Source organism: Mobula hypostoma, chromosome 22 (genome assembly GCF_963921235.1).
Source record: "Mobula hypostoma chromosome 22, sMobHyp1.1, whole genome shotgun sequence".
In the NCBI taxonomy this organism is placed as follows: Eukaryota; Metazoa; Chordata; class Chondrichthyes; order Myliobatiformes; family Myliobatidae; genus Mobula; species Mobula hypostoma.
In genome coordinates this window covers 41,979,597-41,995,319 of record NC_086118.1, presented here as the reverse complement: position 1 = coordinate 41,995,319, position 15,723 = coordinate 41,979,597, and the positions used below count along the sequence as shown (strand labels likewise).

The following is a 15,723-nucleotide window of genomic DNA, read 5'->3' as shown; positions in this document are numbered from 1 at the left end:
GGCTTCACCAATCACCTTCCAGCTATCCTCCTTTCCCTCCCCATATCTTTTTATTCTGGTGTCATCCCCCTTCCTTTCTGGTCCTGAAGAAGGGACTCAGACTGAAACATTGTCATTCATGACCAGCTGAGTTCCTCCACCATTTTGAGTGATTTGTTTTGGATTTCCATCATCTGCAGAATTTCTCTTATTTATATGCTCAGAGTTCAGAATCAATTTATTTTCAAAGTAAGTTCAGAGTAAATTTATTTTCAAAGTAAGTATATGCCACCATAGGCTACCCTGAGGTTCGTTTTCTTGCAGGCATTCACAGTGTATACAAAGAAACACAATGAAATCAATGAAAAACTACACATAAAGATGGACAATGTACATAAGATGACAAACTGTGCAATTACAAAAGAAGAACAAATAATATGAATAATTAGTATTAAGAATAATGAATTACTGATTCATAGCAAAGTTACAGGGAATGCATCCCATTTCATTTCAGAAATGACTCTGAAATATTCCACTCAGTGCCTTTGAAGTCAATCCTTTACCATAGAAACACAGAAAACTGGTGTAGGAGTGGGCCAACCAGCTCTACAGCCTGCTCCACAACAGTAAAATCTTGGATGATTCAGCAGTCTCCACACTACTTTCTCCTCTCACCCCATACCCCTTGACAGTAGAGTCTCAAATCATGTATATTTGAACTGAATAACCAAATTGGGATTCTGTATCACAACTGGGCACAAAAGATTAAAGTAAATCCTGTCCTCTTTGGAAAACTAAACAGTTGAGAAGCAGCTCCGTTTTCTGATTACTCGTTCATCCGTTATTTGTCGGGTCATATGATGTAGGTAATCCTGGTCTTTCCATGACCATGATTGTTCTTGGCAAATTTTTCTACAGAAATGGTTTGCAATTGCCTTCTTCTGGGCAGTGTCTTTACAAGACAGGTGACCCCAGCCATTATCAATACTCAGAGATTGTCCGCCTGGCGTCAGTGGTCGCATAACTAGGACTTGTGATGTGCACCAGCTGCTCATACGACCATCTACCACCTGCTCCCATGGCTTCACATGACCCTGATCAGGGGGCTAAGCAAGTGCTACACTGAGGGATCTGCAGGCTAGCAGAGGGAAGGAGCACCTTACACCTCTTTTGCTAGAGACGTATCTCTACTCCTCCACCCCCTCCGATCACTAAACCATGTTTTAGTTTTTTTTACACAAAGGCATTCACTCATGCTCCACGCAGCCCAGACATATTCCAGGATTGCCCAGTATTGAACTTTGGCTTATGTAAGCAACCAATATCATCAGAACTTTCTAGAGCTCAACCTGTCATGAATCTCAAATACGAGGAAATCTGCAAATGCTGGAAGTTCAAGCAACACACATCAAAGTTGCTGGTGAACGCAGCAGGCCAGGCAGCATCTCTAGGAAGAGGTACAGTCAACGTTTCGGGCCAAGACCCTTCGTCAGGATGAACTGAAAGAAGAGCTAGTAAGAAATTTGAAAGTGGGAGGGGGAGGGCGAGATCCAAAATGATAGAAGACAGTAAGGGGAGGGATGAAGCCAAGAGCTGGACAAAAGGGATATGAGAGGATCATGGGACAGGAGGCCCAGGGAGAAAGAAAAGGGGGAGGTGGGGCATTAGCGGAAGTTTGAGAACCCCATCCGTTATTTATTTATATTCTCAAACTTCCGTTCATGCCCCACCTCCCCCTCATACCCCATCTGTCATTTATTTATATACACACATTCTTTTTCTCTGTCTCCTTTTTCTCCCTTTGTCCCTCTCACTATACCCCTTGCCCATCCTCTGGGTTTTTCCCCCCTCCCCCTTTTCCTTCTCCCTGGGCCTCCTGTCCCATGATCCTCTCATATCCCTTTTGCCAATCAACTGTCCAGCTCTTGGCTCCATCCCTCCCCCTCCTGTCTTCTCCTGTCATTTTGGATCTCCCCCTCCCCCTCCAACTTTCAAATCTCTTACTAGCTCTTCTTTCAGTTCGTCCTGACGAAGAGTCTCGGCCCAAAACGTCGACTGTACCTCTTCCTAGAGATGCTGCCTGGCCTGCTGCGTTCACTGCCCACTTTGATGTGTGTTGCTGTCATGAATCTGTTCATCTGAGGAAAACTTCATTAATGAGGTAAAATATAACTACTAAAGGATGTGAACCCAGAAACAGTACACTTTTATCATGTTTTCCCTGTGCTTCTTCTGGTTCATAATTAGCACTGAATTCACGATTTTTACAGGGGAAATGGACTCTGTGTGTACAGTGTATCAACAAAGGATGGTGCAGAAACCTTTCTGTGGAGAGCAGTCACTGTTCTGTGGCAATCGAACATCTTACGATTAAATGCCAGCCACTCTACCTGCCCCCTCCCACCCCAAGCGCAAACGCCAAGAAAGCAATGGGAGAGCTTTACGGTATCAACAAGACAAGCATCTGGATGGTCTCTTCATAATTCATCAATACAGTTACTTGTACATTGTGTTTTATAGAATTGCTTTTTAATTGTATAATTTATGCTTATTGTGTTTATTTTTATGCTGCATTGGAGCCAGAGTAACAATAATTTTTTCTCCTTTCACTTATATACTGAAGAAAGACAACAAACCATCTTGAATCTTGAATAACAATATTCATTTTACTCATGACACTTATTTGCTTCAAAGCTGTTGGTTCCAAAGAACACAGAACAGTACAGCACAGTACTGGCAGTATGGTTCAACAATTAAGGCCTTGTCCCAGGCCTTGGGTATTCTGAGCAATTTTCCACCCTATTAATTAATTGGCAAGGTCTGCAATCATTGCCCATTCTGATTTGCCTTTGCGAAGACAGCAGGGAGTCAAAGCAGGATGGAAAAGGACTTGGAGCAGATCCTATAGATAGAACATGCCAGTTAGCCTTGTTGTCCTTGGTGGTGGAATAATGGGTTTGAATGTAGAACACTATATAATGCACACCACAGGCCCTTCAGTTCAGTTCAGTTTATGATGTTATTCCTACACATTAACCTACTCCAAGATCAGTCTAACCCTCCATTTTTTTCTGTCATCTACTTGCCTATCTATGAGTCTCTTAAAGGTGTCTGACATATCTGACTCTACTTCAGCCCTGGCAGCATGTTCAATACACCCCCATTTTCTGTGTAGAAACCTTTCGCATCTCCTTTATACTTTCCTCCAAGCATTAAAATTATGCCCCCTTGTATTAGCCATTTTTGCCTTTTCTAAGATTGGGTTTCGAAGCTTGAATTAAAATATTCCCACCTGGATTAGTTTGTATTATATGGCATTTCTGCTTTGTTTATCAGGCTATGTTTTACACAACATTGGCCAAATCAGAGCTCTATTCCTCGAGCAAATAACTCACAAGGGGCATCAGATAAAAATCACTGGATTTCCTCTTTCTCTTCAAACATGCAACTCAACATCGTTCTCTTATTAACTCATGGTCTAAAAGAAAAGTTCAGAAAAATAACTATTTACTTGAGATTGGTAGCTTCTAACTGATGGTAATGCAGAAACAGATAGTGTTTTTACAGAATCAAAGCTGTGGAAACGCACAATGCAGGCACTTGTTAATCCTTAAAATGATTCTATCCAAATTCTTATAGGGCTGCTGACCATGAAGCTGTTACTAAAATGTGACTTATTAACTGCAGTGGGGCTATTAAGGAGAGCTGGTAAGGAAGTCTTCTTACAAAGCATTCGCTCTATGAGTAACCATGCTGGGCACGAGTCTGAGATAGAGGGTGGGCCTTTTTTCCACCATGCAAGAATGGATAGGTGGGCAGCCCAGTAATACATTTTAACGTTCAGTAGGGCAAAACCACTTGCTTCCTTGGGCTTTGACAAGTGTTCTTTAGTAATTCTAATGACTTTATAATTCCAAATGAAGGGTATAATAATTGAATCCAATTGCTTAAAATATGACAGAGGAATAAAACATGGAATTGACTGGAAAAGATGAAGAAATCGTGGCAGTACAATCACCTTTGGGTTAAGGCCCCAAAAACTTATATTGACACTCCGATCTGTGACAATCATTCCTTGTTGCCTGGCCTGAATGATACAGTTTTTTCCACCTGGAAACAGAGAGGCATCTGTAGTATAGGTGACCTGTATATTAATGGAAACTTTGCCTCATTAGCGCAGTTACAAGCAGTTTACAACATCCCCGCATCTAGTTTTTTCAGATAATTACAAATTCGAGATTATGTTAGGAAATATATACCTAACTTTGAGGTTTTAGACAAACATGAGTCCCTGGAGGCAATAAATTAATGTGATCCTGTTACTCGTAGTGCGGTATCCTATTTTTATCAGATCCTACATAATGGAGCTCGGGTGAATACTGCAGGTCTTAAACAGGCATGGGTGGATGAATTGGGTACAGAGTTGACAGAGGAGGTCTGGCATGAGTGCTTAAAGAGTATACATGATTGTTCAGTCAATGTCAGACACAGATTTATACAGTTGAAAACAAAACATAGACCCCATTATTCCAAAGAAAAGTTGCATAGTTTCTACCCTGTTTTGCCAGATGTAAATCTGCGAACAGTAACTTGTCACATTCATTCTGGTCATGTTGTAAGCTTTATGCATACTGGAAAAGTATTTTTCACTGTTTCTCTGAGGCTTTTGGGAAGCGGTGGGAACCAGACCCGCTCACAGCCATCCTTGGAGCAACAAGATCCCTATCTTCAGCCAATTTGTATGAAAAAGCGGCTGCATTGTTTGGAATAGCGATTGCTAAGAAGTTAATTCTGCAAATGTGGAAAATGGACTCTGTGCCTACGTATGATCTGTGGCTGAGAGAACTGGCAAATACTTTACATTTGGAGAGACTGAGACTATGTAATGAGGACAGAGGGGACATCTTTGAAAGGATATGGGGCCCCGTATTGGCTTTCTTACAGGGTGAGGACTAAGGTTTTTTGGTGTGGTGCACCTCTGTTGTGTATGTTTACTTTTGCTTTTATATTTTTCTTTCTTTTGCTGCTCAATATTTAATTTGATTTTGCTATGGTTGTGGTTTCTGTGGATGTGTTTTTTTTTTGTTCGTTTGTTTGTTAGTAATAAATTGTTTAAAAATTTAAAAATGATTCTATCAACATGCTACACACAGCACAACTGAACTGATATCAGGCACAAAAGAAAGGTCCTTTTCTTCTGACTCACATTATGACTTTTCAGCATTATGACATTTGTATGGCAGCTAATTGGTGTGGTTGACGGAGGCGAGGACACCAGAAGAAATTGCATGAAGTAGTGAAAACAGAATTTTCTGTAACCATTCTAATCTGTTTCATGCATCTTCTCCAGATCCAGGGTATTCCTACTGAGCAAAATTACAATGTATTCGAAATGGCAGAAAACCAGCAATCTTTGCACAAATTAAATTTCTGCCTACACATGATACTCACTCTGTTCTTCTGGGCTGTATCATGTTCATTGTGCAAATGTCAATCTTTGCACAGATTCCTCTGGGGATAAACTGGCAAAATTATTTACAAACGTAAAAATCTCTTCTAAGGAAAAGGGAAATGGTGATGGAGTGGGGTCACCTCTTTCAGGACAGATTACTAATGGGTTCAAATGGCATACACTAGATGTGGTTATAGTTCCCATTGACTCCAGATGAATACACACAAAATGCTGGAGGAACTCAGCAGGTCAGATAGCATCTACGAAGAGGAATAAGGAGCCGACATTTCGGGCTAAGACCCTTCAATAGGACGGGAAAGGAGGGAAGAGAAGATGGGGGAGTGGAGGAGTGCAAACTGGAAGGTGGTAGGTGAAGGGGAAGGTGGAAGGGTGCGGGTGGGGGAATAAAGTGAGAGGCTGAGAGGTGACTGGTGGATAAGGTAAAGGACTGAAGAAGAAAGAATCTGACAGGAGAGGAAAGTGGACCAATCGAGAAAGGGAAGAAGGGGCAGCAGAGGGAGGTGAGTGTTCCATTCCCCAGCATTCACACCTCTCACCTTCTAGAGTACTAAGAATCTCTCACATAATTTAAGGAAAAACACTAGAGAGTATTTTTAACAATTCTAGAATGTTATTGTGAAAAATGGATTGTTTGCTCAGCTGCTAAATATGATGATGACCTGTAAGGTAATGCCAATACTGCGATGACTAACTCCGTGTTTATTTGGTAATGCCTCTGTTTTCCTCTCCAAAGACTTCAGTCTTCACCAACAATCCGATGTGATTCATTTTCAACCTAGTTGTCTTTGGAGCATTGCCCACACATTATTAAACACAGCAAGAAAGAACAATCTCAGGGAGACTCTCACAGCTTGATAAGGTTGCACAATGGATTATGAGAAACAGTTACAGGAATAAGCTATTTAATTCTTCAAGGGGGCTACATCACTCATCGTAATCATGGCTTATCCACTAACACAAATACAATTCTGAAATATCCAATTTCCTTCAATTCTGTTTTATATTAACTCAGTGATGGAGTTTCCATAGCAGAGAATTCCAGGGATTTTTCCCCTGTGTAAAGACAGTTCTCTTCATCTCAGTTGTACAGTAAGTTTCCCTACCCCTATACTCCTCACCAGGGGGAAATTTGTTGCCTGCATCAGGCCTGTTTAGCTCTGTGCTGATTTTGCAACGTTCAGTTAAATTTCCTCAATCTTCTAAGATCAAGTGAACACAATTCTAGAGTCTACTTGTTCACTCTTCAAGTCAAGTCACTTTTTATTGTCATTTCGACCATAACTGCTGGTAACAGTACACAGTAAAAAGAGACGTTTTTCAGGACCATGGTGCTACATGATACAATACAAAAACTACACTGAACTATGTAAAACAACACAAAAACTACACTAGACTACAGACCTACCCAGGACTGCATAAAGTACACAAAACAGTGCAGGCACTACAATAAGTAACAAACAAGACAAATATGCACAGTAGAGGGCAGTAGGTTGGTGTCAGTCCAGACTCTGGTATTGAGAAGTCTGATGGCTTGGGGGAGAAACTGTTACATAAATAAACAGCTGAATGGTGGTGACCTGGATTCCATCGATGAGCCACGTTTCTGTACTCTTGCCGAGTATTTCATTAGAGTCGGATGTAGTCCAACTTATTGTCCAGGGAGTGGACAATGGAGAGCAGAATGAACAGGACTGTCGGCCGGCTAGGGCTTGCTTTTTGCCTGGCACGGACTCCTGCCCGCCCGCCTTGCTTCCACTTCCGCGTCCTCACACACCGCTTACGACGCCCCCACCATCAGGCCACTCCGAGGACTGCGGGCCCGATCCCCTCAGCAAGCCGAGGTCGCGCAATTTAACCAGCAGATCTTCATGAAGGTTTGTTTTTGGGCGATCTCTGTATTGTAGCAGTATCTGGCGATGGTAGATAGTTGCTCTGTTATCCATTAGATTAGATTAGATTATGAGAACACTCAGTCCTCTTTTATTGTAATTTAGAAATGCATACATGCATTAAGAAATGATACAATGTTTCTCTGGAGTGATATCACAGAAAACAGGACAGACCAAAGACTAACACTGACAGAACCACATAATTATAACATATAGTTACAGCAGTGCAAAGCAATACCATAATTTGATAAAGAACAGACCATGGGCACAGTAAAAAAAAAAGTCTCAAAGTCCCGAGTCGATCAGCTCCCGAGTCTCCGACAGCAGCGGCAAAAGGGAGAAACTCCCTGCCATAAACCTCCAGGCACCATCAACTTGCCGATGACTTGGAAGCAGCCAACCACAGCCGACACTGAGTCCATCCGTCCGAAAACTTCGAGCTTCTGTCCAACCTCTCTGATACAGCCTCCAAGCGCCATCCTCTGCTGAGCGCCTTCGACCTCTCCCCGGCCGCTGAAACACCCAAAGCCAAGGATTTCGGGGCCTTCAGCTCCAGAGATTCCGGTTACCACACAGTAGCAGCAGCAGTGAAGCGGGCATTTTAGAAGTTTTCCAGATGTTCCTCCGTACTCTCACGTCCGTCTCCATCAAATCAGAATTGTGCACGGTCCCCTACTTGACAGATAACAGATATTCATCACCGGAGAGGCCATGCGTGCTGCCGTCGCACCGCCATCTTCTCCCCTCTCCCGGGAGATGCCCTAATCCATGTGCCCTAATCAAAAACTCGTGCCTTAAAATTAAATTTAAAAACTAAATTAAAGTAACACCAGATCTGAAAGGCCACCGCTGCTGCTGTGCCATGCCGCCTGCCGGATGTTTAACGTGCCAGTTATGTTTAACAGGATAAACAGAAACAAAGATATTTCCATTGTAAGCAAAGTTAAAAGTAACACACACAAAATGCCGGAGGAACTCAGCAGGTCAGGCAGCAGCTATGGAAATAAATAAAATGGTTGACGTATTAGGCCAAGACCCTTCTTCATGACTGGAAAGGAAGGAGGAAGATGCCAAAGTAAAAAGGTGGGGAGATGGGGGAAAGGGCTAGCTAGAAGTTGATAGATGAAGCCATGTGGCTGGGAAAGATGAAGGACTGGAGAAGGAGGAATCTGACAGGACAGAAGAGTGGACCATGGGAGAAAGGGAAGGAGGAGAGGACCCAGGGGGAAGTGATAGGCAGGTGAAAAGAGGTAAAAAGCCAAAGTCAAGAATGGAAGAAGAGGGGAGAGGAGGGGAAGGGAAAAATTACCAGAATGAGAAATCAATATTCATGCCATCAAGTAGTCATCATGAATATGAAATAAACGTGAATGATTAACATAAAACATAGAAATCTACAGCACATTACAGGCCCTTTGGCCCACAATGTTGTGCTGACCATGTAACCTACTCTAGAAACTGCCTAGAATTTCCCTACTGCATAGCCCTCTATTTTTCTAAGCCCCCTGCACTTATCTCAGAATCTCTTCAAAGGCACTACTGTGTCTGCTTCTACCACTGCCGCCGGCAATGCATTCCACGCCCCCACCACTCTCTATGTGAAAAACCTACCCCTGACATCCTCTCTGTACCTAGTTCCAAGCATCTTAAAACTATGCCCCCTCGTGTTAGCCATTTCAGCCCTGGGAAAAAGCCTCTGGCTATCCACACGATCAATGCCTCTCATCTTATAAACCTCTATCAAGTCACATCTCATCCTCTGTCGCACCAAGGAGAAACGGCCAAGTTCACTCAATCTAAACCGACTATAACAGTGAATTCAAAAGAAAGTGCTTTACCCAGACTGATGGGAGTGTGGGAATCTGAGTATTTGTGATGAGCTGTGTTGACACCTTCAAGCAGAAGCTAACCGAGGACACAGGTGAAAACAATCATGAATGTTGATGACATTAGTTAGAGAAATGTAAGGAGAGGCAGGAAAACAAATACTGGCATGGGCCCATTAGCAGATCAGCTACAGGTCCACACTAGTATTTGTCTTCCTAATCCTCCTTACATTTCTCTACCTAATCTCATCAACATACACTATTCTGGTCCATAAATATTTCATTTAATGTAGTAGATTCAAGAAATTATCTGCAAATAAACTGATCTTTTATTTAACAAGGAGGCGTACAGGAGTGAGATAGATCAGCTGGTTGAGTGGTGTCACAGCGACAATCTTGCACTCAGTGTCATTAAGACCAAGGAACTGATTGTGGACTTCGGGAAGGGGAAGTCAAGGGAACACACACTAGTCCTCATTGAGGGATCAGCAGTGGAAAGTTCCTGGGTGTCAGCATCTCTGAAGATCTATTCTAAGCCCAACATATTGCTGCAATTGCAAAAAAGGCACGACAGAGGCTATTTTTCATTAGGAGATTTCTTATGTCACCAAAGACTCTCGCAAATTTCTACAGAGGTACTGTGGAGAGCATTTTGACTGGTTGCATCTCTGTCTTTTATGGAAGGGCCACTGCACAGGATCAAAAAAAGCTGCAGAAAGTTGTGAACTCAGCCAGCTCCATCGTGGGCAATATCCTCCCCAGCATCCAGAACATCTCCAAAAGGCGATGCCTCAAAAAGTCATTATTCATCAGTAAAGACTCCAGTCACCCAGGACACACCCTTTTCTCATTGTCATCATCAAGGAGAAGGTACAGGAGCCTAAAGACACACAAAGTTTTCAGCATCTGCAGATTTCCTCGTGTTAAAGTTTTAGGAACAAATTTTTCTGCACTGCCAACACATTTCTGAATGGACAATGAACCCATGTACACTACCTCATTTTTATCTTGTTTTTCTCCCTTTTTGTTCTAGTTATTAAATTTTACATGTGTACAGATATATAGTTATAGCTTTTATTGTGTATTGCAATTGCACTGTACTGCTGCCTTAAAACAACTCATTTCATGACATGTGCCAGTGATATTAAACCAAATTCTGATTCAGAACCTTGAAAGGCAGCAAACTAACTGCAAAAAGATGATATTTTGCTCATTTTGGCTATCACTTCTTTGGATTGGTTCTGCATCTGGAATAAATCCCTTTGACTCTGGTCATGCTTCAATGATTTGGAAATAAACTCTCCTTCTGGCAACTTTTTGACTGAATTGTTTAAATATGTTTGGTTTGAAAATTAATGTGGTAAGGCTCAGTAACCAGCTAGATTTTCAGGGAACTTTTACATTGATCATAGAAAACATTCATTTTGGATCTCCCCCTCCCCCTCCAACTTTCAAATCCCTTACTCACTCTTCCTTCAGTTAGTCCTGACGAAGGGTCTCGCCTGAAACGTCGACTGCACCTCTTCCTAGAGATGCTGCCTGGCCTGCTGCGTTCACCAGCAACTTTTATGTGTGTTGCTTGAATTTCCAGCATCTGCAGAATTCCTGTTGTTTGCGTGGAAATAAAATGCCTTACCTACGTTGAAGTGGTGGAAGATTTTTTAAAATATTAAAGGCCCTAACATTATATCGGGAAGTTTTGCATCTTTGTACTGACTGGTAGAGAGTACTTAATATATTTCTGCTTTTGTCAAGTGATCCTAAAGGGATGTCAAATTAATCTTGACTTGCTCCTACTGGTTTTGTTAAGTAAGTCATTATATATATACAATCTGCTATTAAAGGACTCTTTCACCCAGAGAATAAACTTGACTGTTTGACTGTACCAATTACAAACCAATTTCAATGTTTCTCACATACAAGAGCTTAAAATACTACGATGTTTACATTGTGTGAAACCTTCCATTATAATTGGCCTTGCGTTTACATAGCATTTCGATAAACACAGTGCATAAAGGTGGTTTGATATAAGTTGGCAGCGTCTGAAACAAGAATTTAGCAACAAAGGCAATGATTCCTTCTATCCTCAAATGAGCCTTCCCATTCTAAACATATTTCACCTCTAGTGTTACTATCTTCCTGGGACATATGATATTGTTTCGTTGATGGTCTCAATACAGACCTTGAAGTTACACCATAGTTATCAACTATGGTATTGCAACCTAGAGGAAATATCAGGGCCCTGACCAAGGGTGAGAGGAAGTTCCAAACAACATCTCTGTACATTTATGGGCATTTAATGTTTCTTTTCAGGGAGCCAAACAAACAGAGAATGTTGGGGGGAGATCGAAAATCAGGGAAAATTTGTAACATAGAAGGAGACAATTCAGCTCATCTGGAAAAGTGATTTTCTGGTATCTTGTTCATAAACTGGAAGTTCACATCTTTTAAAGTACACATCCAAGTACATTTTAAATGTGCTGAAGCTTCTTGCCTCCTCCTTCTTCTCAGGCAGAGAATTTCAGACCATAAGGATCTTCCGCATGAAAAAAATCCTCTTCCCTTGTCTATCTTTTCAAAAATTATTTTTTAAAGTCTGTGAATCCTGCTTTCAGGTCCCTTGCAAATGGGAACAGATCATTTCTGTTTCCCTATATTTCAGGACTACCCTAATTTTACACACCTCAATTAAATATCCCTTCATATTCTCTTATGCCTCATATTTCAAATGCCTTAACCACCTCTTTGACATCTTCTACTGCCTTTTAAAGATCCGTGTCACACACTCCATGGTCCCTCGGTTCCTTCATATCACCAATATCATCTCATTAACTGTGAACACTTCTGCCCTGTTGCATCTCTCCATATGCATTACCTCACACCTCTACTCAGTAAACTCCACTCTTCCAGCAGATCTAATCATCTACACTTCCTTGCTTTCCTCATCACAGTCAACCACAGGACATTTTTTTCCGTCATCTGCAAACTTTTGCTATCATAACCCTCCACATCCTAAATCATAAATATATAAACTAAGGAACAAGGAACTGAAAACCTGTCAACCAATACCTAGAGATTCAAGCTGCTAAGCTAATTTTGAATCCAATTTGCTAATGTTCCCTGGAACCTTTCTAGGCAGCCAACCATTTTGGAACTTGTCAAAAATGTTGATAACACACACACATTTTCATCCACTATAAGGCCCTTATTGACACTCTATGTTACTACATCGAAATTTCAATCAGTTTACTCAGATACTTCCTTCTTTCATAGCTACAGCTCTTGATTAACATGGGGCTTCAAAATGAAGGATTATATGGTCCAGGGAATTGAATCTAATATTTCGCTCACAAATATAGTTAAACTATCAGGTCTGTAATTACTTTACCCCTTTCTTTCACACAGTCTTCTGGCATCACTCCAAAGCTAACAGGGATTGGAAATATCTTTATTTTTAAAATTTTATTTATTTAAAGATACAGTGCATAGTAGGCCCTTCTGACCTTTCGAGTCGCACTGCCCCAGTAACCCCCAACAACCTCAATGTAACCTAATAACAGGACAGTTTACAATGACCAATTAACCTAACTCACACGTCTTTGAACTGCGGGAGGAAACTGGAGCACCAGGGAAAATACATACATTCCGCAGGGAGAACATACAGAGACCCACGATAGAAGACATAGGAAATGGACTCCAAACTCTGATGTTTCGAGCTGTAATGGCATCGTGCTAACTGCTAGGCCAGCATGCCACCCAAATTGATAGAACCAGCCTCTGCAACGTTGTCCTATGATTCTTCCAACACCAGTTTTTTCAACATGTGATTTGGAGAACGGCTGGGATTGAGATGGAAGACTGGAGCGGTGGAAGAGGTGTGGATTGGTGTGATTTTGACAATGATCGAAGGTTGGGTTGAAGATACCTGGAGGGGGAGAGGGTGGCAGTTCAGGCAAATGGAGGGTCTAATACAGCAGATGATAATAATGCGCTATCTAGATGGTGGCCACGTTTGGAAAACCACAGTCAGCGCGGATTGGTAAGAACATCTCCTTGCTGACAATCAAAACAAGTGCACCTCAAGGATGTGTGCACTGCTCTACTCTCTCTACACTCATGAATGCGTGGCAAGGTTCAGCTCAAAGGGCATCTACGAATTTACCGAGGACAACACTGTTATTTGCAGGACTTTAGATGGTGACAAGGAGACATACAGGAGTGAGATAGACCAGCTGGTTGAATAATGTTGGAACGACAACCTTGCACTCAACATCAGCAAGACCATGGAATTGATTGTGGACTTCAGGAAGGGAAAGTCAGGAGAACACACACCATTCCTCATTGTAGAAAGTCAACTGCAGAAAGGGTGAGCAACTTTAAGTTCCTGGGCATCCACCATTAAGGATCTTCGTCACCCAAGACATGCCCTCTTCTCATTGCTATCATCAGGGAGGAGGAACAGGAGCCTGAAGCCACAAACTCAGTGAATCAGGAACAGCTTCTTCCCCTCTGCTATCCCATTTCTTTTTTTTTTAGCCATTAGAATTTAATTTAACAGCTTTAACAGCCATTATTTTTATAGATTATCCAGTATAAAGTGTCATTCTCCACTCTGAGCTGCAACTGTCCCCTTGTGGCTCACATAGATGTCATCCAAGAATTTATGAATATCCTTCTTCTTCACTGTTGTTGCCTGCTGAATGAGAGCAGCTTTAATCCATTATGTCTAAGCTGAAGTCTCAACCACTGCACCCTTCTCAGAGACGTAAACACCATCCAAAAACTTTCGAATATTCTTGTTTTTGACTGTTGTTGCCTGTTGGATCAGGGCAGCAGAGTTTGACACCAGTTCAATATCATTTTCTTCCAGAACAAGCTCACCTTTCTGGGCCTGGGAAACAATACACGTAACACCTAGCTTCATACGGACTCTACGAATATGCTTCCCTCCCAAGAAGTTACGGATCTCTACAGAGGCCCTGCCTCTTGAACAACCACATTGATAGGGAAATGAGCATACACAGATCTCATCTTGTAACGGAAACCCACTGTGACACCCTTGATCGTGTTCTGGACGTGACTACAGATTTCCACACTGTTGCTAGCTCCTTCCTGTCAGCCCACCATTTGTCAACTTGAAGCTTTTTCTTCTTGATACCAAGAAGACTGAGTTCCAAGTTGATGTGATTAAATTCTCTTCGTAATTTTCCTCAGGGCCCCTTTACAACAATGGTATGGCCTTTCAAGGACACATCAACATTGTCAGGGATATCAACAATTTGGTTGCTGAGAATGGTCTTCATTCTCGCTGAAGATAGAGGAAAGGCTACCCGATTTCTGAATGCACATTGAACCCATGAATACTACCTCACTACTTTTTTTCTCTCTCTTTGTACTCTTCATTTCACTTTTAAATATATATATATATATAATATAATTTACTGTTTTTATTATGTATTGCAGTGAACTGCTGCTGCATAAAATTAAATTTTACCACTTATGCCATGGATATTAAACCTGAATCTGATTCTAACCAACATCTCAGAGAAACACACATCAAAGTTGCTGGTGAACGCAGCAGGCCAGGCAGCATCTCTAGGAAGAGGTACAGTCGATATTTCAGGCTGAGACGCGTCAGTCCTGATGAAGGGTCTCGGCCTGAAACGTCGACTGTACCTCTTCCTAGAGATGCTGCCTGGCCTGCTGCGTTCACTAGCAACTTTGATGTGTGTTGCTTGAGTTTCCAGCATCTGTAGAATTCCTGTTGCTTGCATTTCAACATCTCAGAGAATCTATCTTGGACCCAACATATTTATGTAATCATGAAGAAAGCACACCATTGGCAGTACTTCATTGGGAGTTTGAAGTGATTTGATATGTCACCAAAGATTCCAGCAAATTTCTACTAATGTACCAGAGAGAGCATTCTGGCTGGTAGCACCGTCAACTGGAAAGAACACGACCCAACAATTCCTTTTTTCGCACTACTTATTTGTCCTTTATTGTAACCTATGTCTTTTTTTCTTTTTTGGTCTTGCACTGTACCACTGCCACATAACAGCATATTTCAAGACCTATGTTAGTGATAATAAACCTGATTGTGATTCTGACATTTCTATAAGGAGAGCACGATACAAGCATTTTGTGGTCTACACAATTATATCAAAAATCAGCTGTATATTCTCTAATTTCACAGAGCTCTGGGGGTTTTCTGCTGCCTGAACAACCCCAAAATTTGGCAGATGGAGTGAGCCCTGTCAGATCATTGATCCTATTAACTTTCTGCTGTCCAATAAGCCACCTTTCACTACTACTCTCTGCTTCCTGTTACAGTCACTCTGTGACCCTCCAAAATAATGACAGGCTAAATCTATGGCAGCTCAGCAAATGCTGTTTTAAGTCCATTTGTAGCACATCCATTGCACTTTCCTCATCAACTTCTTCTCCTATTTCATCAAAAAATACCATCATGTTAGCTTGGCACAACTTTCCGTTGTTACCGGAACACTGGGTGGCACTGTAGCATAGTGGTTATCATAATGATTCACAGTACAGG

At 41.7% G+C, this 15,723-nt stretch overlaps 1 protein-coding gene and 1 pseudogene across 2 annotated transcripts in view; both read right to left on the bottom strand.

Annotated features, from left to right (window-relative positions):
* The window catches only part of LOC134360311 (zinc transporter ZIP11-like), an 860,127-nt gene that overhangs the window by 286,404 nt on the left and 558,000 nt on the right, over positions 1–15,723 (bottom strand). The window lies entirely within an intron of this gene.
* LOC134336533 (large ribosomal subunit protein uL6-like) lies at positions 13,709–14,470 on the bottom strand (annotated as a pseudogene).